At 49.5% G+C, this 24,022-nt stretch overlaps 1 pseudogene; it reads right to left on the bottom strand.

Moving 5' to 3' along the window:
- Window positions 1-7,611: 7,611 nt before the first annotated feature.
- LOC120968264 (putative wall-associated receptor kinase-like 16) overlaps window positions 7,612-24,022 on the bottom strand; it is a 51,265-nt pseudogene continuing 34,854 nt past the window's right edge.

Genomic DNA, 24,022 nt, shown 5'->3' with positions numbered 1-24,022 from the left:
CCTAGCTTATAAAACAAAATAGAAATAACTACAATAACAAATTAGTATCATTAGATTTGCCATTAAATATATTTTGTATCTTATTTATTTGAATTGTACATATTAATAGAAGTTTTTATAAAGTTGATCAAATATAGATACACCTTATATATTTTAAAACGGATGGAGTATTGCAGAACTAATGTTGAGGAAATATTTGATGCAAAACACTTTTGTTCATGTTAAGATCCTAATGACATATATGTACTTGGGGAACAAGTGGGACAACTATAGCTATACAATGCGCCAGCTACCCCGCCTACCCCCCCCCCCCCCCCCCTTGATGCTAGCGATGCAAAGACTAGACCAGAACTCCTAGCTAAAATGTGGATGCAAGCCATTCGTCATGATATCCACAAATTGTTGCGTCATGGGAACGTGAAGAATTCGAACATCAAGCTCTATATGCTTGGTGCGTCGCTTATGTACCGGGTTAACGGAGAGGTAGACCACAGAGACGTTGTTGCAATACACCATAGTTGCTTTGTTGACAGGGCAGCATTGTTCAAAGAGGAGTTGGCAAAGCCACATGCATTCGGCAACGGTGTTAGCCACTGCTCGATACTCCGCCTAGGCGCTCGAACGGGAGACCGTGGGCTGCCGCTTGGACGACCATGAGATAAGTGATGGCCCAAGGAAGAAACAATATCTGGAAGTGGAGCGTCGAGTGTCAGGGCAGCTAACCCAATCAACACCAGGATATGCAATAAGCTCGGTGAAGGGTGATGCCGTGAGGGTGAGCCCAAGTTTGATGTGATGACGGATGTAGTGCAAGATCTGCTTCATCCAGGACCAATGAGCATCAGGAAAAGGAGCATGCATGTGAAGGCACACCTGCGGAACAACATATTGTAAGTCCTGGCGAGTGAGCATCAAGTACTGGAGAGCGCTAATAACAATGGACAAGTAGAAGGAGGCGTTCGGAACTGGGGAGCCGTCAAAGGCGGATAACTTGGCCTTCGTGTCCATTGGCGTGGCCGTGGGCTTACAATTAAGCATTTCGGCACGGTCAAGAAGCTCATGAGCATACTTCCGCTGGTGGAGGAAGAACCCGTCGGGTCGGCACACCACCTCGATGCCGAGAAAGTAGTGCAAGGGCCCCAAGTTGTTAATGGTGAACTCAGAATGGAGGCGAGCAGTGAGCCGCTAGAGAATATAGCCGGTGCATGCTGTCAGGATGATGTCATCGACATATAGGAGGAGGTAAGCAGCATAAGTACCCTGACAATAAACGAACAATGAGGCATCCGAACGGGTGGAACGAAAGATGATAGCTGATAAAGAAACGCAACGATACGCTAGTCCCACATGTGTGGTACTTTCTTTAGACCATAGAGTGAGCATGAGAGTAGACACATGTGATTCGAGTGGGTAGCGTTGACGAAGGCAGTACGCTACTGACAGTACACTTGCTCCTTAAGGTGACCATGAAGAAATGCGTTGGAGACATCCATCTAGTGAACTAGCCAAGCTTGAGACATAGGAAGTTGGAGGATGGTGCGGATCGTGCCTGGTTTGACAGCCGGTGCAAATGTGTCGGTGAAGTCAACGGCGGCGCGTTGGCATAATCCGCAAACCACTGATACGTCTCCAACGTATCTATAATTTTTGATTGTTCCATGCTGTTTTATTATCAATCTTGGATGTTTTATAATCATTTTATATCATTTTTTGGTACTAACCTATTGACATAGTGCCAAGTGCCAGTTGCTGTTTTTTTCATGTTTTTTACATCGCAGGAAATCAATATCAAACGGAGTCCAAATGCCACGAAACTGCACGATGATTTTTTATGGGCCAGAAGGAAGGCAATGGACCCTGGTTGCACCTGGGGGGTGCCCCGAGGGGGGCACAACCCACCAGGGCACGCCAGGAGGCCCAGACACGCCCTGGTGGGTTGTGCCCACCTCGGGTGCCCCCCGGACCGCCTCTTTGCTCTATAAATACCCCAAAAATCCACAAACCCGAGGGGAGTAAAATATTCATCCAGCCGCCGCAAAGTCCAGAACCACCAGATCCAATCTAGACACCATCACGGAGGGGTTCACCACTTCCATTGGTGCCTCTCCGATGATGCGTGAGTAGTTCTTTGTAGACCTTTGGGTCCGTAGTTAGTAGCTAGATGGCTTTCTCTCTCTCGCTGAACTCTCAATACAATGGTCTCCTGGAGATCCATATGATGTAACTCTTTTGCGGTGTGTTTGTTGGGATCTGATGAACTTCGAGTTTATGATCAGTCATATCTTTTTATATCCATGAAAGTTATTTGAGTTTCTTTGATCTCTTATATGCATGATCTCTTATAGCCTCGTATTTCTTCTCCGATATTTGGGTTTTGTTTGGCCAACTTGATCTATTTATTTTGCAGTGGAAGAGGTGCCCGGTAGTGGGTTCGATCTTACGGTGCTTGATCCCAGTGAGAGAAAGGGAACCGACACGTATGTATCATTGCTACTAAGGATAAAAAGGCGAGATCTATATCTACCGCCATATAGATAAACGGATCTTGTCTACATCATGACATCGTTCTTATTGCATGATACGTCTCCAACGTATCTATAATTTTTTATTAGTCCATGCTATTATATTATCTGTTTTGGATGTTCAATGGGCTTTATTATACACTTTTATATTATTTTTGGGACTAACCTATTAACCGGAGGCCCAGCCCAAATTGTTGTTTTTTTTGCCTATTTTAGTGTTTCGAAGGAAAGGAATATCAAACGGAGTCGAAACGGAATGAAACCTTCGGGAACGTGATTTTCGGAACAAACATGATCCAGAGGACTTGGAGTGGACGTCAAGCAATCAACGAGGAGGCCACGAGGCAGGGAGGCGCGCCTGCCCCCTGGGCGCGCCCCCCACCCTCGTGGGCCCCTCGTAGCTCTCCTGACCGACCTCTTTCGCCTATATATACTCATATACCCTGGAAACATCAGAGGAGGAGCCAAAACCCTATTTCCACCACCGGAACTCTCTATACCCGTGAGATCCCATCTTGGGGCCTTTTCTGGGGCTCCGCCGGAGGGGGCATTGATCACGGAGGGCTTCTACATCAACACCATAGCCTCTCCGATGATGTGTGAGTAGTTTACCTCAGACCTTCGGGTCCATAGTTATTAGTTAGATGGCTTCTTCTCTCTCTTTGGATCTCAATACAAAGTTCTCCTCGATTCTCTTGGAGATCTATTCGATGTAATCTTCTTTTGCGGTGTGTTTTTCGAGATCCGATGAATTGTGGGTTTATGATCAAGATTATCTATGAACAATATTTGATTCTTCTATGAATTCTTTTATGTATGATTGGTTATCTTTGCAAGTCTCTTCGAATTATCAGTTTGGTTTGGCCTACTAGATTGATCTTTCTTGCAATGGGATAAGTGCTTAGCTTTGGGTTCAACTTGCGGTGCTCGATCCCAGTGACAGTAGGGGAAACGACACGTATTGTATTGTTGCCATCGAGGATAAAAAGATGGGGTTTATATCATATTGCTTGAGTTTATCCCTCTACATCATGTCATCTTTCTTAAAGCATTACTCTGTTCTTATGAACTTAATACTCTAGATGCATGCTGGATAGCGATCGATGTGTGGAGTAATAGTAGTAGATGCAGGCAGGAGTCGGTCTACTTGTCACAGACGTGATGCCTATATACATGATCATACCTAGATATTCTCATAACTATGCTCAATTCTATCAATTGCTCGATAATATTTTGTTCACCCACCGTAATACTTATGCTATCTTGAGAGAAGCCACTAGTGAAACCTATGGCCCCCGGGTCTATTTTCCATCATATTAATCTCCCGTCAACAAGCTATTTCTGGCAACGTTTATTTTGCAATCTTTACTTTTCATCTTTATCATAAAAATACCAAAAATATTATCTTATCATCTCTATCAGATCTCACTTTTGCAAGTGGCCGTGAAGGGATTGACAACCCCTTTATCGGGTTGGTTGCAAGGTTCTTATTTGTTTGTGTAGGTACAAGGGACTTGAGCGTGGCCTCCTACTGGATTGATACCTTGGTTCTCAAAACCTGAGGGAAATACTTACGCTACTTTGCTGCATCACCCTTTCCTCTTCAAGGGAAAACCAATGCAGTGCTCAAGAGGTAGCATTGCATTACTCCGTTTTTCCATGAACTTAATACACTAGATGCATGCTGGATAGCGGTCGATGTGTGGAGTAATAGTAGTAGATGCAGGCAGGAGTCGGTCTACTAATCTTGGACGTGATGCCTATGTAATGATCATTGTCTGGATATCGTCATAATTATTTGAAGTTCTATCAATTGCCTAACAGTAATTTGTTTACCCACCGTTTGCTATTTTTCTCGAGAGAAGCCACTAGTGAAACCTACGGCCCCCGGGTCTTATTTCTCATATTTGCCTTGCGATCTACTTTTCCTTTGCATTTTTATTCAGATCTATTAAACGAAAAATACCAAAAATATCTTTCTGCATTTTATTTTATTTGCGATCTATTATTTCAATCTATCACAATTTTTCTCTCGTCATCGTGGCTTGAGGCGCCGTACCCCGAAAGGGATTGACAACCCCTTTAACACGTCGGGTTGCGAGTGGTTGTTATTTGTGTGCAAGGGATGTTTACGTTGTGTTGCTTGGTTCTCCTACTGGTTCGATACCTTGGTTTCATTACTGAGGGAAATACCTACCGCTGCTGTGCTACATCATCCTCTCCTCTCGGGGGAAACACCGACGTAGTATTGGCAAACATCATCAACCACCCATCACGCTTTGTAATGCTCAAGTGTACCGTCAAGACGAAGCATTTGTCGGAACACCCACTTGCCCTTTATGATGTTGGCATGACGAGGACGAGGAACAAGTTGCCATGTCATGCTACGCTACGGTGCCTCGAATTCCTCCTACATGGCCCACGAGCCAGGAGGGATCTCGAAGGGCGGCCCAAGACGACGTGAGGAGCAGCGATGGGGCTGAGGTGGACACCATGCATACATACTCATCGTCAGGGTAGCGAGTACTCAGGCAAAAGACACACGCACGGGCGCGAGTGACCGGTCCCACCATCAAACCGACCGTGGTAGACGGAGGTGCGGCTGAAGCAGCTGGTGTGGTGCTGAGGCGGCCGGTGAACTAGGCAGCGGGTATGGTGTTGAGGCGGTCGGAGCAGCAACTGGCGTGGCCGGCATCGAGGCTGCCAGAGAAGCAGCCGGCATGGCTGACGTCGAGGCGGCCGGCGAGGCAGCCGTAGTGGCCGAGATGGCCTGTGAGGCGACTGGGGTGGCCGGTGAAGCAGCCATGGCGCGCGGGCCGCGAGGCTGTGGGGGCATCGAGGCCTACCTGGAGACGTCCAGTGGTGGGCGAGGGGCCAGGGAAGATGATGGCGGTGCCTCGGCGATCCTATTAAGCTACTGAAAAGGAAAGCTCATCTCATCAAAATAAACATGTCGTGACGTGATAACCCGGTGAGACACCATATCGTAGCAGCGATAGCCCTTCGTGTTTGGTGGGTAACCAAGAAAAATGCAAGGCAAGGATTGCAGTGTGAGCTTATGTGGAGTGGTGGCGGCAATGCTAGGGTAATATAAACAGATGAAGATCCAGAGATCATCATAAGATGGTGGTGAGCCGAAGGGAAGCTGATGTGGTGTATAGTTCCATCGAACACGGCAAGGTCGAATATTAATGAGAAGAGTTGTCGTGGTGAGTGCACCAGGCCAAAAGCGATGTGGAGCATGAGCATGAAACAAGAGAGTGTGGACACAATCATTAATGGAGTGGAGCACACGTTCGACACGACCGTTTTGTGGCGAGGTGTAAGGACACATGACCCGAACGATGGTGCCATGGGATGCAAGAAGATTGCGGATGGTAAGGTTGTCGAACTCCTTCCCGTTATTAGACTACAAAGCATGAATGGATCTTCCGATCTGTGTACACACATAAGAAAAAGATATGGTGGGTGTAGAGGGAACATCAAATTTTCGGCAGAGAGGAAAGGTCCACAAAAAAGGGGAAAATCACCCTAGATCACAAGATAATAAAGATAACCGGAATTACTTGGAATAAGTGAGGTCCAGACATCACTATGAATGAAATTAGTGAATCCGCCTGCTGAATTTGTTGCTTATAGATATTCAGTTGGTCATACTAATGCTATACAAATTCTTCAAATTTAAACATTATCACATAATGTATACTAAAGGTATTTTCAGTTAACTAATGCATCCATCTGTGTTGAGTTCAATATATGTGCTACATATGTAATTAATAAGAGTGCTGCAAAACTTAGAGAGAAAGGTTTGGCATATAACCCGCACTCGACATCCATAGACACGCCTTCCAGTAAAGGTCTCATCAAAAGCTACACACTTAATAGGCCTCATGTGGTGCATCATGCATTGGGGTTCAGAATCCTCAAGTTAGCCACATAAAAGGGGATCTACAATGGTGTGAGGGGTCTCCTACATCCACATAACCACCAACAAGAGATTTTACCACCACTCAAACCAAAATGAAAGAGAACAATACATTTAACCAATAATCCCTAATTCAGCAAGAACCCTAACACTAGCTCAGCAAAATCCTTACGCTAGCTTAGCAAAATCCTAACCCTAGCTCATGAACAACACTAACTCTAACTCAGCAAGATCCATAGCAGTGACACAATAAGAACCTTAACCACTGCCAAGCAATATCCATAACACTAGCTCACACAGAACCCTAACCCTAGCTCTAGGCAAGAAAATAACTTACCTAAAGCCCCATGTCCATGCTGGTGATCTCGCAGTCATCGTCTAACCTCGTTTCCCTGTCATTCCAGGAAGGCATGGCGGAAGGGAGCGAGGCGACCGCGGCTGTCTTCAGCGAGCTACGCGGAGTGAGCCAGAGAAGTGAGAGTGAATGGAGTGGGAGAAGGGGAGCAAAGGGGAAAGCGGCAACTCCGGTATTTATTTCCCGGTTTCGACCACATCGGGCTGGAAACAAACATTAGCGGTCGTGTCGTCTGCGCTCGTGCCCATTTGGCCTGACTAGCGGGCCTGAGAAGTCCGAAAATTGTTTAAAACACTTGCAACACATGGTTTGGCTTTTTTGAAACAGCCGACCCCAATGTTGGTAGTTATCAGCGAAAAACGGTAGTGTTTTGGAATCCTAGCCCGAATTGTAGCCGTTTTCGGTATTTACTCATGAGAATAAAGCTACTCCGGTTCTTTTCCTAATCTCGCAAAGTCTTACCGGGCAGCGCCACATATCTAGAGAGTTTGTGTCTCTGTAGGTTTTCCGTGTCTAACGTACGGATTTTAGGTTTATGTCCTTGCATATTCGTTTATATAGTTTGTGTTAGTGTTTTCGGTTTTGTTGGTGCAATCCATTACGAATTTGGAGTCATGCTTTGTCGATCTATTGAAGATCTTATGGTTAGACGACTTGTAATTTTGGATGATTATCCTTGGCATAAGTACGTTCAAATGCTCATGGCTTCCCATATTTATGGACTGGTAATTCAAGAGGCTTTCTAAAAGCTATGCAGGCAGTCAAGTTCGCAAAGGTGTACGAAAGGTGGTGTCGCTGCGCTGATCTGATTGAAGCCTTGGCAGTATTTCACGTTGCAAATATTTTTTTACATGACGTTGCAAATATTAATGCCATGGAGAAGATGATTTTGTAAATTTCATTGTAATTCTTAGGTATAGGAGTTTTTTTTAATTTCTTGGATCTATGGTCCTAACCGTTGTACCTTCAATTTTATCGACCTTGAATAAAGCTACAGGTCAATCTAAAAAAGCAACAAATTGCATTCCCTACAAAATGCATGGATCTACAAATAATGCTTTTATGTCCTCATGGGCATGCTTCACAAATAATTTCCCTTTGTGGCATTGCACATTATTGTTACATAGAAAACAACGATCATGCAAAATAATGCACACAAATCCTTGGGAATTAATTATGTAAACTACATGTTCTAAAAACAAGTTTAAGCAGACCTATCGAGGGTACCTTGCGGATAACATAAACTCTTCTTCTAAGCTGTATTGTCTTGTTGAATCATCATTGTTTCTTTCGACACTATTTATTGATGGTGGATTTATTCCAATGTCACCCTTCTCAAATTCCCCGACCACTTGACCATCTGCAACGTGATCCATGGATGTTTGAAGGCCATCTAGTGTCATTTCCACTAGCCTCATGGTTGGACGATCCTCTCCGTTTAATTTCACACATGTTACAGCAAGCTTGGCAACTTCTTCAACTTTTATCCCGCCTTCTTCGATCACTCGTGGATCTAATATCTACAATAAACTGCATTCCGCAAGCAGGGTAACAAAATTTGCAACAAGACTATCACCTTCAGAAGACATGTATGAGAAGGGCTTCTTTCGAGTCAATAGTTCCACAAGAATGACACCGAAGCTATAAACGTCACTCTTATCTGTGAGACGCGATGTGTAGAAGTACATAGGATCTAAATATCCTACTGTACCTTGCACCATTGTTGTTACCCCTGATTGCTCCACTGGAATGTACCTTGAAGCTCCAAAGTCTGCTACCTTTGCTGTTAGAGTATCATCCAAAAGTATATTAACGGACTTGATATCTCTATGGATTATAGGTATCGAAACAGACGAGTGAAGATAAGCAAGAGATTTGGCTGTTTCAACTGCTATACGTAGCCTATTTCCCCATGATAGCGACCTTAAACGAAGATGATCATAAAGGGTCCCATTGGATACAAATTCATAAACCAACATTGGAACTTCCGTTTCAAGACAACAACCATAGAGTTTTACCACATTCTATGGTTGACTTGTGACAAGATAGCAACCTCGTTGATAAACTCATCAATCTCTTTCTGAACCACCACATTTGGTTTCTTGATGGCTACGACATGTAGATCTGATAAAATCCCTTTGTAAACAGTACCATGCCCTCCCCCACCAAGTTCTCGGGATTTATCAAAATTGTTTGTTGCCTTCTCGAGCTCTTCCATTGTTATGATCATTCTCTCTGCAATATCAGCTCTTTGAGCTACCAGTTGTTGCAATAATTGTCCACGATTTTGCTCAAAACATTTATGTCTCAACTTTTTGGCCCTCTGATGTTTAATCTTTTGCATCATGAAGAATACAGCGAGAATAAAAAGAATAACTCCTGCCCCACTGCCAAGTCCTATCCCGATTAATAAAAACCTGAAAAAAATATGGATGTCGTTATTTTCTACACATGTCGAGTATCAGACTTGTACCATAATCCTACATAACTAAATAGGCAATCACCACTAAACTATTTCTTATGCAACCCTGTCACCTCAACAGCCCACAGTGCATGAGAAAAGGCCCGCCTAAACATGCAACCATGCATGCTAGTTAAATTCAATAAATATTTATAAAAATACAAAAACTAAATAAAAATTATATTATATTCAGTTTTAGTTCTCATATTATTGATCCAACTATTCATGTTTCATAACAAAAAAAGTCTCAGTGAAATATATCGGAACCAATTGTTGTAGCAACACACATGGTACATTTTTAGTGTAATACAAAACATGCTCTATGTCCTGAAGTTGACGTTCTGGATTATGAGCATGTTTTCCATTTAAATAATACTCCCTCCGGTCACAAAAAAATTACGAAAGGGCTGTGCACACGATGGTCTGTGAACGATTCAAGGACGATGCATGCTTCCAATGGCAGTGATTAGTAATATGCTGCAATCTAATGGCTGATTCGCCCCATCGTGTGCGGATCAGCCAGAAACTTGTCGTCCCTATATGAGTGCTACACGTACGACAACTTTTCATCCGATGATGTACGACATTAGTCAGTCACCCTAGGATCAAGTCACTTCTTTAAGAACAGACGTAGGATCAACATACTGTATGCAAATCGGATGTAATCAGTTGTACGCAAAGCAATTTCGTTGCTCTTCCTCCACACACAATTTCTCTCCTCTCCTCTCCCCCAAAACGCCACCGCCGCCAGCAACTCAGCTCGCCCTGCTTCGCCCGCGGTCTCCGCTCTGCTCTGCCTGTGATGGCCGCCGTGCCCACTCCTGTGACGTGCCGATCTGGCGGCGGGACGGCCGGGCGCGATCTGGAGAGCCGGCGGGCGATGGTGGTCGCGCAAGCCCGCGGAGGACGGGATCACACCCATTCTGCGCTGCTCTTCCCACCCCACCACCGCAGGCAGGCGCTCTTGCCCCTGCTCCTGTCGTCTCGTCTTCCTCGGCCATCGCCGGCTTCGCCGCCCATCGTCGTCGAGACCAATCAATATGGCGTTCGCCGTGGCAAACGGGGTCAAGATGGAAGCCGCCACTGCCGCAACGACAACCACCGCCTCCGGTTCTTGTTCTCGTGTGTCCGTCCAGGAGGATGAGGTGATATATCTTTCTCAAACCTTCCGCATATTAGGTTGGATTCTGTTTTATTCGGTTGGGCGTGATGTTTAAATTTCGTCAAGAGAGGTTTTCCAACAATTTTGATCTTTCTCGAGAAGAAAACAAAAGAGGAGCGGAGAAGGTCGTCTACAGGGGTAGGAGGCAGGGATCAGGTAGGAAGACAGCTCGGCCAGACCGCCAACACCCCGGCCGCGGCTTCTGTCGGGCGCCATCCCCTTCATCTTTCCCCTACCCTTGAATCGAACAGGCAAGATAGGTGTGTCCTGAAATATGATGTTTTCTCTATTGGGCCTTATCCCTTCCGTTGTTCCCACTTTTCAGGAAGTAGTATGGATGTAGTTTGCTTAGCTTTGCATCTGTACTCTTATGCTTTTCAGGTCATTCTATTGGGTTGCAGCTTGTAGGGTGGAACCATAATTTGGCATGGTTGCTTCTAAGTTTTGATTGGTCGATTTGCTGATGTCTTCGCCCTATGTGTCCAGGTTAAAGTTCAATCCTGCATAATTGTCAGTTTGCGAAGTCTACCCAAAACTCTGAGATTGCCCATGATAGATGTAAGAAGTGCATAATTGATTGATGGATCTGTTAGTTTGATAGTTTTTTTGAGCGTTGCACCTTTCTCTTCTACAAATTGCAGATGTGCTCACAGTTTTGTGTGTTCAGTTTAGGAGTTGGTCCTTGCGAAGCACAAATAAAACATTATTGGCAAGTTAGTGCAGTTTTGTTACTCCCAGGTATCTACAATTGAGTAGATGAAGGAATATTTGTTACCAGGACGAATTATAATGTCTTTGAAACTGATGTTGTTCTCATGATCTTGCCTTTTAATTGTTTGACCACTCAAAATTTGGCATGGAAACTACAGAGGTACTATGTATTGTTGTATTAGTTCTGCCGGATTCAGAGGTGTATAAATGTGCATTAGTTCTTCCGGATTCAAATGATACTTTGTACTGATGTATATTTTCTGAAGATGAACTTAAGTGTATCATATATATACTCTTTATTTTTTGACACATTCCCATTCTGTTAATCCCCCCAAATACCATGCTATATATCTTATGAGATATCCAATAGCAATACTAATGTTCTATGCTGCTATCATTTCAGTCCGCATAGTCATTATCAAAATCGGTGTTGCCATATCATTACTACTTTGGCTAATTCAACGACCCACTTCCAAGTTCTTAATTTGGTGTCCAGCTGAACATGTGGTTATCTTACATCTTGGTATGTCCATAGGATACGGTCATCCTGATACTCGATGCATTGTACTGTGACCGCGACTATGCCAAGTTCTTCGTGCTCGAGACCATCACGAGGGTGCAGTATTTCGGTGAGGGGCTTGTCTTACTTACAGAATTTTGCCTTTACTATATCTATATTTATATGTGGTTTCCACATGGTAGTGTATCTGCTGTTTTGTTGACTGATTGACATGGTAGTTCGCTGAATTTTGTCGTCTTCACCTATTTTGAACAGCATGCAGAAGTCATATACGCCGGGTGTAATGCTCTTCACCGAGTGCTAAAATACGGACACTCGGCAAAGCAAGATTTGCCGAGTGGCACTCTCAGCAAACCCACCGTCACGGCAAACTGACATCTTTGCCGTCACTGCCTCACGACAAAGAGGCACCGCACGGCAAAGTTGCAGACGCCGAGAGCCGCTCACGGCAAAGAGGAGCCACGTGGCATGCCCGTCCGCAACAGACGGCTCCGTCAGTTACTGCGTACTTTGCCGAGCGTCACCCTCGGCAAAGCATATGCAACATCCTATTTTTTTTTTGCGTGTGTGTTCTTTCTAACTGACATGTGGTCCCACTGGTCACATTTATCAGTAAAAGTTTTAAATAACTTGCTAAATATTTTTGAAAAAAAATGACGATATCTTTGCCGAGAGCTGCTCTCGGCAATCCTTCTAACCAGTACGACAGCATGGCCCACATGGGGGCTGACACTTTACATAGCTTTGCCGAGAGCTATGCTCGGCAATGCTCGCCTTCTTTTCCGAGAGCTGCTCTCGGAAAAGTTGTGGCACAACAGTAGTGTCCCAGACGACCATGTTTTCGAGAGGAGCTCGCGGTAGTATATCGTTTTTCGAGTGTTGCTCTCGGAAATCTTTCCCATCCATTCTGCTGTCAAGCTATTTCTTTTCTGATCCCTGTAGATAAAAACAACTGCAGTGCAATTTGATCATATATAGGCATAATTTGATCTAGTCCACACATATATAGGCATAATTTGATCATATATAGGCATAATTTGATCTAGTCCACACATATATAGGCATAATTAGGGATAGTCCACATATTGTCACACACAAGTCAAATGTATTATCCTAGTAGACGTCACACACAAGTCGCAAATTCATACATATTGTCACTACTTGCAAAACACGTGCACGTCACAATAGAAGTACACTTGTTCATATATAGACCATCTTGAGGAGGAGAGGCCATCGGGTTAACATTCCGGAGGAGGAGGAGGGGCATCACTTGCACTGCTTCGAGATTGCATAAGAACCTATAAGATGAGGGTCACGTGAGGGTGGTTCGTCCATATGTAATGAATCTTCTACTCTAGTTTAGATAATGTTCTACCTGTAGTTGATCCTCAAGCAGCTTCAACCTATTGTTCGTGTCTTCCCGTTCCTTTTCTCTGGACTTCTGCTCAGCCTGCCGCCTTTGCTCCTCTTCAACAGCCCGCTGCGCCATTAAATCCTGTAACATGGCATTAGGCTCATATAGGTTGGAACGGTGCTATTTCGAGGCATGGACATAAATGAAAGGTTAGGATGCTAACCTTGAGACGCGCTATCTCACGTGATGCGGCGGTTGGGCGACTCCGTATGGACGGAGTTGAGCTGGTGCTCAACGCGCGTATCTCGTGCAGCTTGCGATGCGAGGAGGTGGCGATCGCCCCGTTGCAAAGGAGGTGGCGGCCATGGCCCTTCCCCTCGCCAGCAATGATGAGAAGCTCAGGATCAAGGGGCTTGGACGTAGGTTCGGCTTCCTGCCCGTGCACCTCCTGGAAGACCTCTTTGAAGGTCCCCCACTTCTCCTCCGCCGACTCGCTGCAGAACTCGGCGCCATCCTTCCCCTTGTGGCCTTCTCTCCAGGTTTCCAGGATGTGGACCACGCGACCAGCCTTAGCCTCCTGCAAAATTAACCATCAAGTTGAATGAACCAAGATGCACCGTGCGAAAAAGTTAACATCTTAATCCACATACCATGTGTTGCTTGAGAGCGGTTAGGTTCCGGCTCCCCTGGACATGAGCCGGGCCTGGCATTTTGGCTCGTTCGTTTCCCTTCTCCACATGCTGCGCCTGCCATGCTGGGTCACACCACATGTCAACCAAGGCCTCCCAACAATCCTCCTTCATCCAGGGTTCCTTCACCTAGTCAGACAAAATCGAATAATTGAGGAACAAGAGGGATGAATCAAAGTACTAGCAACCGATGTAGTCACTTACCACTGACAGGTATTCTTCTCGTGACAAGTTGGTCTGGCAAGCAGTCTTCCTTGTCATCTTCTCTCCCTTCTCATCGAGCGGCCGACACTGCATCACGGCTTTGTACCGCAGCGTGTGCTTGGTGTCAGAGAGTATCTTTCGGGCAGATTTCACGATGCCTTTGATCGCCTTCTGCTTCTCACCATCCACGCAAGAAAATGTTTGCTACAAGAAAGCATATGGCATCTTCTCACCATCCACGCAAGCAAGGATTTGGATATGGAAAAATGTAGTGGTCGGAGCGAAAATGTTTGCTACAAGAAAGCATATGGCATCTTCTCAACGACACTCTCTCGCGTATATACGGTGGACACTCTCGCTGGTGGTGGTATATATGGTGGACACTCTCTCACGGGTATTTCAACTTTCGGTGATGGTTGAGCTGGGTGAGCCCCTCGTGCGTTATCAAGATATAACATGAGGAGCTCACACAGGTCAACCGTCATCGCTCAAAAGTTGATTGTTCTTCCTCCAAGAACAACTCTCATCAACACTCTCTCACGTATATACGATGCACACTCTCGCTGGTGGTGGTATATATGGTGGACACTCTCTCACGGGTATTTCAACTTTTGATGATGGTTGAGCCGGGTGAGCCCCTCGCGCGTTATCAAGATATAACATGAGGAGCTCACACAAATCAACCGTCATCGCTCAAAAGTTGGTTTTTCTTCCTCCAAGAACAACTCTCATCGACACTATCTCACGTATCTCATCGGTCACATCCGCACATAGCATCCATGCATACAACATTATCAACAATTATCTACATTTTTTCTTTTGAAAAAAAATGTATCTACATGGCATCCATCCATCTATCAATGCACCCATCTATCAATCCATCCATCTATCTATGCATCCATCTATCAATCCATCCATCTATCTATGCATCCATCTATCAATCCATCCATCTATCAATCCATCTATCTATACACACATGGAGAGGAGGAGGGGGGCTCACTGGAGGGAGGAGCTCGGTGTGGTGTGGGGGGCGGCGGTGGAGGGGCACCGGTCGGTGGAGGGGCGCCGGTCGGTGGGGAGCAGAGGAGAAGGGGCGCCGGTCGGTGGGGAGCTGAGAGAAGAAACAACAGGGGGGAGATATGCTTAAGTAGTCGATGTCACATTTGCCGAGTGCTTGTCGGTGCGGCCCTCGGAAAAGAAATCAACTCTAGATCTAGGTTAGATGATTTACCGAGAGGAGCTCTCGGAAAATACGTCCCCCTAGATCTAGGTTAGATGCTTTACCAAGAGTCACCCTCGGAAAACGTAGACATTCCCGAGGGCCGATAGTCGACCCTCGGTAAGTACTGCTCTAATATTTTTTTCCCTTCTCTTTTTGTCTTTGTTTTGCACTATCTTTTTTGTATCTCATATTTCATATGATTTTACGACCAAAGTTTATAAATTCCATGACTTTTGATGATTTTTTTTCAAAACTCAACTTTAAAGAGTGTAAAGTAAAAAACATGAGAAGAAGCAGTTGTTGACCGTGGGGGGTAGCAATGCCACTGGAGCATCGCACCGGGCCCTCATACATGCCGTACAGTGTGGTGGCATGTCCGAAGAGGCGGCACGCGTCTCTGGGGTGTGGCCCCCCTCACGGATGGCGATGACACAGTAGTAGACGTTCTGCGGTAACGATGCGGCGTGAATATTATTAAATACTCGAAGCGCGATAAAATCATGAGTTTTTTACACGACGTGGGAACATGTGCTATAGGACTGATGGTAATTTTTCATAATTTTTGGTGATGGAGAAGTATCTGATAAACTTCCCTCTCCGCGGATTGCTCTTCGCGTGTCTACGACTGTGGCCGGCGGCCTCCGGGGGCTAGCACATGCCGCCAAATCTTGCGTAGGCGGTCTCTCACAAGTCTGGAAGTGTTGTGTCGGTTGCAAACGCCCGGCCCGCGTCTCCGGGGTGTGCCCCCCTCACGGACGGCGTCGCCGCCGGCACCTGGAGGGGGGAAACGGACGCGTCGGGTCTACACGGATGGGGTCTTGTTGTGGCTTTGGCCCGGATGTTGCTCCAAAGTGTTTCGATGGGCTGACCTAACACAACCGGGTGGAGAGTTCCACTGGTCAAAGCCCGTCCGTGCAAAGTCAAAGGGCTAGATCCCGTGGTCAAACGCTACAGGGTTAGGCGGGACGGGGGCCCTGGGGGGGTGGGGTAGCAATGCCACCGGAGCATCGCACCGGGCCCTGATACATGTCGTACGGTGTGGTGGCATGTCCGAAGAGGCGGCACGCGTCTCCGGGGTGTGGCCCCCCTCACGGACGGCGATCACACAGTAGTAGACGTTCTGCGGTAACGATGCGGCGTGAATATTATTAAATGCTCGGAGCGCGATAAAATCATGAGTTTTTTACACGACGTGGGCACATGTGCTATAGGACTGATGGTAATTTGTCAAAAAATTTGGTGATGGAGAAGTATCTGATAAACTTCCCTCTCCGCGGATTGCTCTTCGCGTGTCTACGACTGTGGCCGGCGGCCTCCGGGGGCTAGCACATGCCGCCAAATCTTGCGTAGGCGGTCTCTCACAAGTCTGGAAGTGTTGTGGTGGTTGCAAACGCCCGGCCCGCGTCTCCGGGGTGTGCCCCCCCTCACGGACGGCGCCGCCGCCGGCACCTGGAGGGGGGAAACGGACGCGTCGGGTCTACACGGATGGGGTCTTGCTGTGGCTTTGGCCCGGATGTTGCTCCAAAGTGTTCCGATGGGCTGACCTAACACAACCGGGTGGAGAGTTCCACTAGTCAAAGCCCGTCCGTGCAAAGTCAAAGGGCTAGATCTCGTGGTCAAACGCTACAGGGTTAGGCGGGACGGGGGCCCTGGGGGGTAGCAATGCCACGGGAGCATCGCACCGGGACCTCATGCATGTCGTACGGTGTGGTGGCATGTCCGAAGAGGCGGCATGCGTCTCCGGGGTGTGGCCCCCCTCACGAACGGCGATGACACAGTAGTAGACGTTCTGCGGTAACGATGCGGCGTGAATATTATTAAATACTCAGAGCGCAATAAAATCATGAGTTTTTTACACGATGTGGGCACATGTGCTATAGGACTGATGGTAATTTTTCATATTTTTGGTGCTGGAGTAGTATCTGATAAACTTCCCTCTCCGCGGATTGCTCTTCGCGTGTCTACGATTGTGGCCGGCGGCCTCCGGGGGCTAGCACATGCCGCCAAATCTTGCGTAGGCGGTCTCTCACAAGTCTGGAAGTGTTGTGTCGGTTGCAAACGCCCGGCCCGCGTCTCCGGGGTGTACCCCCCTCACGGACGGCGCCGCAGCCGGCACCTGGAGGGGGGAAACGGACGCGTCGGGTCTACACGGATGGGGTCTTGCTGTTGTTTTGTCCCGGATGTTGCTCCAAAGTGTTCCGATGGGCTGACCTAACACAACCGGGTGGAGAGTTCCACTAGTCAAAGCCCGTCCGTGCAAAGTGAAAGCGCTAGATCCCGTGGTCACACGCTACAGGGTTAGGCGGGACGGGGGCCCTGGGGGGTAGCAATGCCACCGGAGCATCGTACCGGGCCCTCATACATGCCGTACGGTGTGGTGGCATGTCCGAAGAGGCGGCACGCGTCTCTGGGGTGTGGCCCCCCTCACGGATGGCGATGACACAGTAGTAGACGTTCTGCGGTAATGATGCGGCGTGAATATTATTAAATACTCGGAGCGCGATAAAATCATGAGTTTTTTACACGACGTGGGAACATGTGCTATAGGACTGATGGTAATTTTTCATAATTTTTGGTGATGGAGAAGTATCTGATAAACTTCCCTCTCCGCGGATTGCTCTTCGCGTGTCTACGACTGTGGCCGGCGGCCTCCGGGGGCTAGCACATGCCGCCAAATCTTGCGTAGGCGGTCTCTCACAAGTCTGGAAGTGTTGTGTCGGTTGAAAACGCCCGGCCCGAGTCTCCGGGGTGTGCCCCCCCTCACGGACGGCGTCGCCGCCGGCACCTGGAGGGGGGAAACGGACGCGTCGGGTCTACACGGATGGGGTCTTGTTGTGGCTTTGGCCCGGATGTTGCTCCAAAGTGTTTCGATGGGCTGACCTAACACAACTGGGTGGAGAGTTCCACTGGTCAAAGCCCGTCCGTGCAAAGTCAAAGGGCTAGATCCCATGGTCAAACGCTACAGGGTTAGGCGGGACGGGGGCCCTGGGGGGGGGGGGTGGGGTAGCAATGCCACCGGAGCATCGCACTGGGCCCTGATACATGTCGTATGGTGTGGTGGCATGTCCGAAGAGGCGGCACGCGTCTCCGGGGTGTGGCCCCCCTCACGGCCGGCGATGACACAGTAGTAGACGTTCTGCGGTAACGATGCGGCGTGAATATTATTAAATGCTCGGAGCGCGATAAAATCATGAGTTTTTTACACGACGTGGGCACATGTGCTATAGGACTGATGGTAATTTTTCATAATTTTTGGTGATGGAGAAGTATCTGATAAACTTCCCTCTCCGCGGATTGCTCTTCGCGTGTCTACGACTGTGGCCGGCGGCCTCCGGGGGCTAGCACATGCCACCAAATCTTGCGTAGGCGGTCTCTCACAAGTCTGGAAGTGTTGTGGCGGTTGCAAACGCCCTGCCTGCGTCTCCGGGGTGTGCCCCCCCTCACGGATGGCGCCGCCGCCAGCACCTGGAGGTGGGAAACGGACGCGTCGGGTCTACACGGATGGGGTCTTGCTGTGGCTTTGGCCCGGATGTTGCTCCAAAGTGTTCCGATGGGCTGACCTAACACAACCGGGTGGAGAGTTCCACTAGTCAAAGCCCGTCCGTGCAAAGTCAAAGGGCTAGATCTCGTGGTCAAACGCTATAGGGTTAGGCGGGACGGGGGCCCTGGGGGGTAGCAATGCCACGGGAGCATCGCACCGGGACCTCATACATGTCGTACGGTGTGGTGGCATGTCCGAAGTGGCGGCATGCGTCTCCGGGGTGTGGCCCCCCTCACGAACGGCGATGACACAGTAGTAGACGTTCTACGGTAATGATGCGGCGTGAATATTATTAAATACTCAGAGCGCAATAAAATCATGAGTTTTTCACACGATGTGGGCACATGTGCTATAGGACTGATGGTAATTTTTCATATTTTTGGTGCTGGAGTAGTATCTGATAAACTTCCCTCTCCGCGGATTGCTCTTCGCGAGTCTACGATTGTGGCCGGCGGCCTCCGGGGGCTAGCACATGCCGCCAAATCTTGCGTAGGCGGTCTCTCACAAGTCTAAAAGTGTTGTGGCGGTTGCAAATGCCCGGCCCGCGTCTCCGGGGTGTGCCCCCCCTCACGGACGGCGCCGCCGCCGGCACCTGTAGGAGGGAAACGGACGCGTCGGGTCTACATGGATGGGGTCTTGCTGTTGTTTTGGCCCGGATGTTGCTCCAAAGTGTTCCGATGGGCTGACCTAACACAACCGGGTGGAGAGTTCCACTGGTCAAAGCCCGTCCGTGCAAAGTCAAAGCGCTAGATCCCGTGGTCACACGCTACAGGGTTAGGCGGGACGGGGGCCCTAGGGGGTAGCAATGCCACCGGGGCATCATACCGGGCCCTCATACATGCCGTACAGTGTGGTGGCATGTCTGAAGAGGCGGCACGCGTCTCCGGGGTGTGGCCCCCCTCACGGACGACGATGACACGGTAGTAGACGTTCTGCGGTAACAATGCGGCGTGAATATTATTAAATACTCGGAGCGTGATAAAATCATGAGTTTTTTACATGACGTCGGCACATGTGCTATAGGACTGATGGTAATTTTTCATAATTTTTGGTGATGGAGAAGTATCTGATAAACTTCCCTCTCCGCGGATTGCTCTTCGCGTGTCTACGGCTGTGGCCGGCGGCCTCCGCTGCTAGCACATGCCGCCAAACCTTTCGTAGGCGGTCTCTCACAAGTCTGGAAGTGCTGTGGTGGTTGCAAATGCCCGGCATGCATCTCCGGGGTGTGCCCCCCTCACGGACGGCGCCGCCGCCGGCACCTGTAGGGGGGAAACGGACGCATCGGGTCTACACGGATGGGGTCTTGCTGTGGCTTTGGCCCGGATGTTGCTCCAAAGTGTTCCTATGGACTGACCTAACACAACCGGGTGGAGAGTTCCACTGGTCAAAGCCCGTCCGTGCAAAGTCAAAGGGCTAGATCCCGTGGTCAAACGCTACAGGGTTAGGCGGGACGGGGGCCCTGGGGGGGGGGGGTAGCAATGCCACTAGAGCATCGCACCGGGCCCTCATACATGCTGTACGGTGTGGTGGCATGTCCAAAGAGGCGGCACGCATCTCCGGGGTGTGCCCCCCCTCACGGACGGCGATGACACAGTAGTAGACGTTCTGCGGTAACGATGCGGCGTGAATGTTATTAAATACTCGGAGCGCGATAAAATCATGAGTTTTTTACACGACGTGGGCACATGTGCTATAGGACTTATGGTAATTTTTCATAATTTTTGGTGATGGAGAAGTATCTGATAAACTTCCCTCTCCGCGGATTTCTCTTTCGCGTGTCTACGACTGTGGCCGGCGGCCTCCGGGGGCTAGCACATGCCGCCAAATCTTGCGTAGGTGGTCTCTCACAAGTCTGGAAGTGTTGTGGCGGTTGCAAACGCCCGGCCCGCGTCTCCGGGGTGTGCCCCCCTCACGGACGGCGCCGCCGCCGGCACCTGGAGGGGGGAAACAGACGCGTCGGGTCTACACGAATGGGGTCTTGCTGTGGCTTTGGCCCGGATGTTGCTCCAAAGTGTTCCGATGGGTTGACCTAACACAACCGGGTGGAGAGTTCCACTGGTCAAAGCCCGTCCGTGCAAAGTCAAAGGGCTAGAGTCCGTGGTCAAACGCTACAGGGTTAGGCGGGACGGGGGCCCTGGGGGGGGGGGGGGGTAGGAATGCCACCAGAGCATCGCACCGGGCCCTCATACATGCCGTACGGTGTGTTGGCATGTCCGAAGAGGCGGCATGCGTCTCCGGGGTGTGGCCGCCCTCACGGACGGCGATGACACAGTAGTAGACGTTCTGCGGTAACAATGCGGTGTGAATATTATTAAATACTCAGAGCGCGATAAAATCATGAGTTTTTTACACGACGTGGGCACATCTGCTATAGGACTGATGGTAATTTTTCATAATTTTTGGTGATGGAGAAGTATCTGATAAACTTCCCTCTTCGCGGATTGCTCTTCGCGTGTCTACGACTGTGGCCGGCGGCCTCCGGGGGCTAGCACATGCCGCCAAATCTTGCGTAGGCGGCCTCTCACAAGTCTGGAAGTGTTGTGGTGGTTGCAAACGCCCCACACGCGTCTCCGGGGTGTGCCCCCCTCACGGACGGCGCCGCCGCCGACACCTGGAGGGGGGAAACGGACGCGTCGGGTCTACACGAATGGGATCTTGCTGTGGCTTTGGGCCGGATGTTGCTCCAAAGTGTTCCGATGGGCTGACCTAACACAACCGGGTGGAGAGTTCCACTGGTCAAAGCCCGTCCGTGCAAAGTCAAAGGGCTAGATCCCGTGGTCAAACGCTATAGGGTTAGGCGGGACGGGGGCCCTTGGGGGGGGGTAGCAATGCCATCGGAGCATCGCACCGGGCCCTCATACATGCCGTACGGTGTGGTGGCATGTCCGAAGAGGCGGCATGCGTCTCCGGGGTGTGGCCCCCCTCACGGACGGCGATGACACAGTAGTAGACGTTCTGCGGTAACGATGCGGTGTGAATATTATTAAATACTCGGAGCACGATAAAATCATGAGTTTTTTACACGAAGTGGGCACATGTGCTATAGGACTGATGGTAATTTTTCATAATTTTTGGTGATGGAGAATTATCTGATAAACTTCCCTCTCCGTGGATTGCTCTTCGCGTGTCTACGACTGTGGCCGGCGGCCTCCGGGGGCTAGCACATGCCGCCAAATCTTGCGTAGGCGGCCTCTCACAAGTCTGGAAGTGTTGTGGTGGTTGCAAACGCCCCACACGCGTCTCCGGGGTGTGCCCCCCTCACGGACGGCGCCGCCGCCGACACCTGGAGGGGGGAAACGGACGCGTCGGGTCTACACGAATGGGATCTTGCTGTGGCTTTGGGCCGGATGTTGCTCCAAAGTGTTCCGATGGGCTGACCTAACACAACCGGGTGGAGAGTTCCACTGGTCAAAGCCCGTCCGTGCAAAGTCAAAGGGCTAGATCCCGTGGTCAAACGCTATAGGGTTAGGCGGGACGGGGGCCCTTGGGGGGGGGTAGCAATGCCATCGGAGCATCGCACCGGGCCCTCATACATGCCGTACGGTGTGGTGGCATGTCCGAAGAGGCGGCATGCGTCTCCGGGGTGTGGCCCCCCTCACGGACGGCGATGACACAGTAGTAGACGTTCTGCGGTAACGATGCGGTGTGAATATTATTAAATACTCGGAGCACGATAAAATCATGAGTTTTTTACACGAAGTGGGCACATGTGCTATAGGACTGATGGTAATTTTTCATAATTTTTGGTGATGGAGAATTATCTGATAAACTTCCCTCTCCGTGGATTGCTCTTCGCGTGTCTACGACTGTGGCCGGCGGCCTCCGGGGGCTAGCACATGCCGCCAAATCTTGCGTAGGCGGCCTGTCACAAGTCTGGAAGTGTTGTGGTGGTTGCAAACGCCCGACACGCGTCTCCGGGGTGTGCCCCCCTCACGGACGGCGCCGCCGCCGACACCTGGAGGGGGGAAACGGACGCGTCGGGTCTACACGGATGGGGTCTTGCTGTGGCTTTGGCCCGGATGTTGCTCCAAATTGTTCCTATGGGCTGACCTAACACAACCGGGTGGAGAGTTCCACTGGTTAAAGCCCGCCCGTGCAAAGTCAAAGGGCTAGATCCCGTGGTCAAACGCTACAGGGTTAGGCGGGACGGGGGCCATGGGGGTGGGGTAGCAATGCCACTGGAGCATCGCACCGGGCCCTCATACATGACGTACGGTGTGGTGGCATGTCCGAAGAGGCGGCACGCGTCTCCGGGGTGTGGCCCCCCTCACGGACGGCGATGACGCCGTAGTAGACTTGGTCTACACGGATGGGATCTTGCTGTGGCTTTGGCCTAGACTTGGTCTGTCATCTTGCGATGACATGCACTAACACGGCGAAGCAGTTATTCACCGTGGACTACACCCTCTCGGTGCCGATCAACGCCCTAAACTGTCGGGGCCACCAGAGGGGTGCCGGTCTCTAGAACCGGGCGAGGCCCATCATTTGAAAAAGAAAACACAAGACGGTAATTATGATGTGCTAAGGTTGTTTGCCAAGCATGGAAGAAAACAACAAAAAAAGTATAATACATATTATGGAGAATGCACAACAAGGATGCTTTACCGAGAGTTCCTCTCGGAAAATGCGGCCATTGCCGAGTGCTGCTGGACGACCCTCAGTAAATTCTGTCAGTGCGGCTCTCGGAAAAGCCCCGGAGATCTAGGTTAAGACTTTTACCGAGTGTCGTTAAAAGTTGGCTCTCGGAAATGTTTCCCGCGGGGACTTATGCAAAATTTCCCCCTCACGCGCGCTCACTCCTCTCTTCTCTCTCTGTTTCTCTCGCCCCCGCCCCCTCTGTCCGCCGCCGTCCCTTAGTGCCGCCTCCCCATCCGGCGAGCTCTGCCGCCGCCGCCGCCACCGGGAGTGCCTCCCCCGACCCCTCCACCTCCACCGAGCCCCCCACCGCCACCTCCACCGAGCTCGTCCACCGCCACCATCTCGGCCAAGCTTCACCGAGCACCATCGGAGCGGCATCCCCTCCACTGAGCTCTACCTCGTCCGGCATCCACCTCCCCCGCCGCCCCCTTGCCCCGTTGGTGAGCCCCTACTCAATCTCGTTTTTTTGAAATAAAAGGGGTTCCCCCCTCTCCATTACAACAAAAGGTGTATATATATGCATAGTGAATAATGTGTGTGAGTGTGTGCTTTGTATGTGTGTGTGTCAGTGAGTGATGTTGGTGTATGTGTGCATATATAATGAATGGTTTTTTTATATTTAGGTGTGTATGTGCATATATAATGAATGGTGTATGTGAGTGTGTGTGTGTGGGAGAGGGGTGCTATTGATGTGTGTGTGTGTGCATGTGTGAGTGAG

Source organism: Aegilops tauschii, chromosome 7 (genome assembly GCF_002575655.3).
Source record: "Aegilops tauschii subsp. strangulata cultivar AL8/78 chromosome 7, Aet v6.0, whole genome shotgun sequence".
Classification (NCBI taxonomy): domain Eukaryota; kingdom Viridiplantae; phylum Streptophyta; class Magnoliopsida; order Poales; family Poaceae; genus Aegilops; species Aegilops tauschii.
Note: the sequence above shows the minus strand (reverse complement) of the source record. Positions and strands in the feature narration are given on the sequence as shown.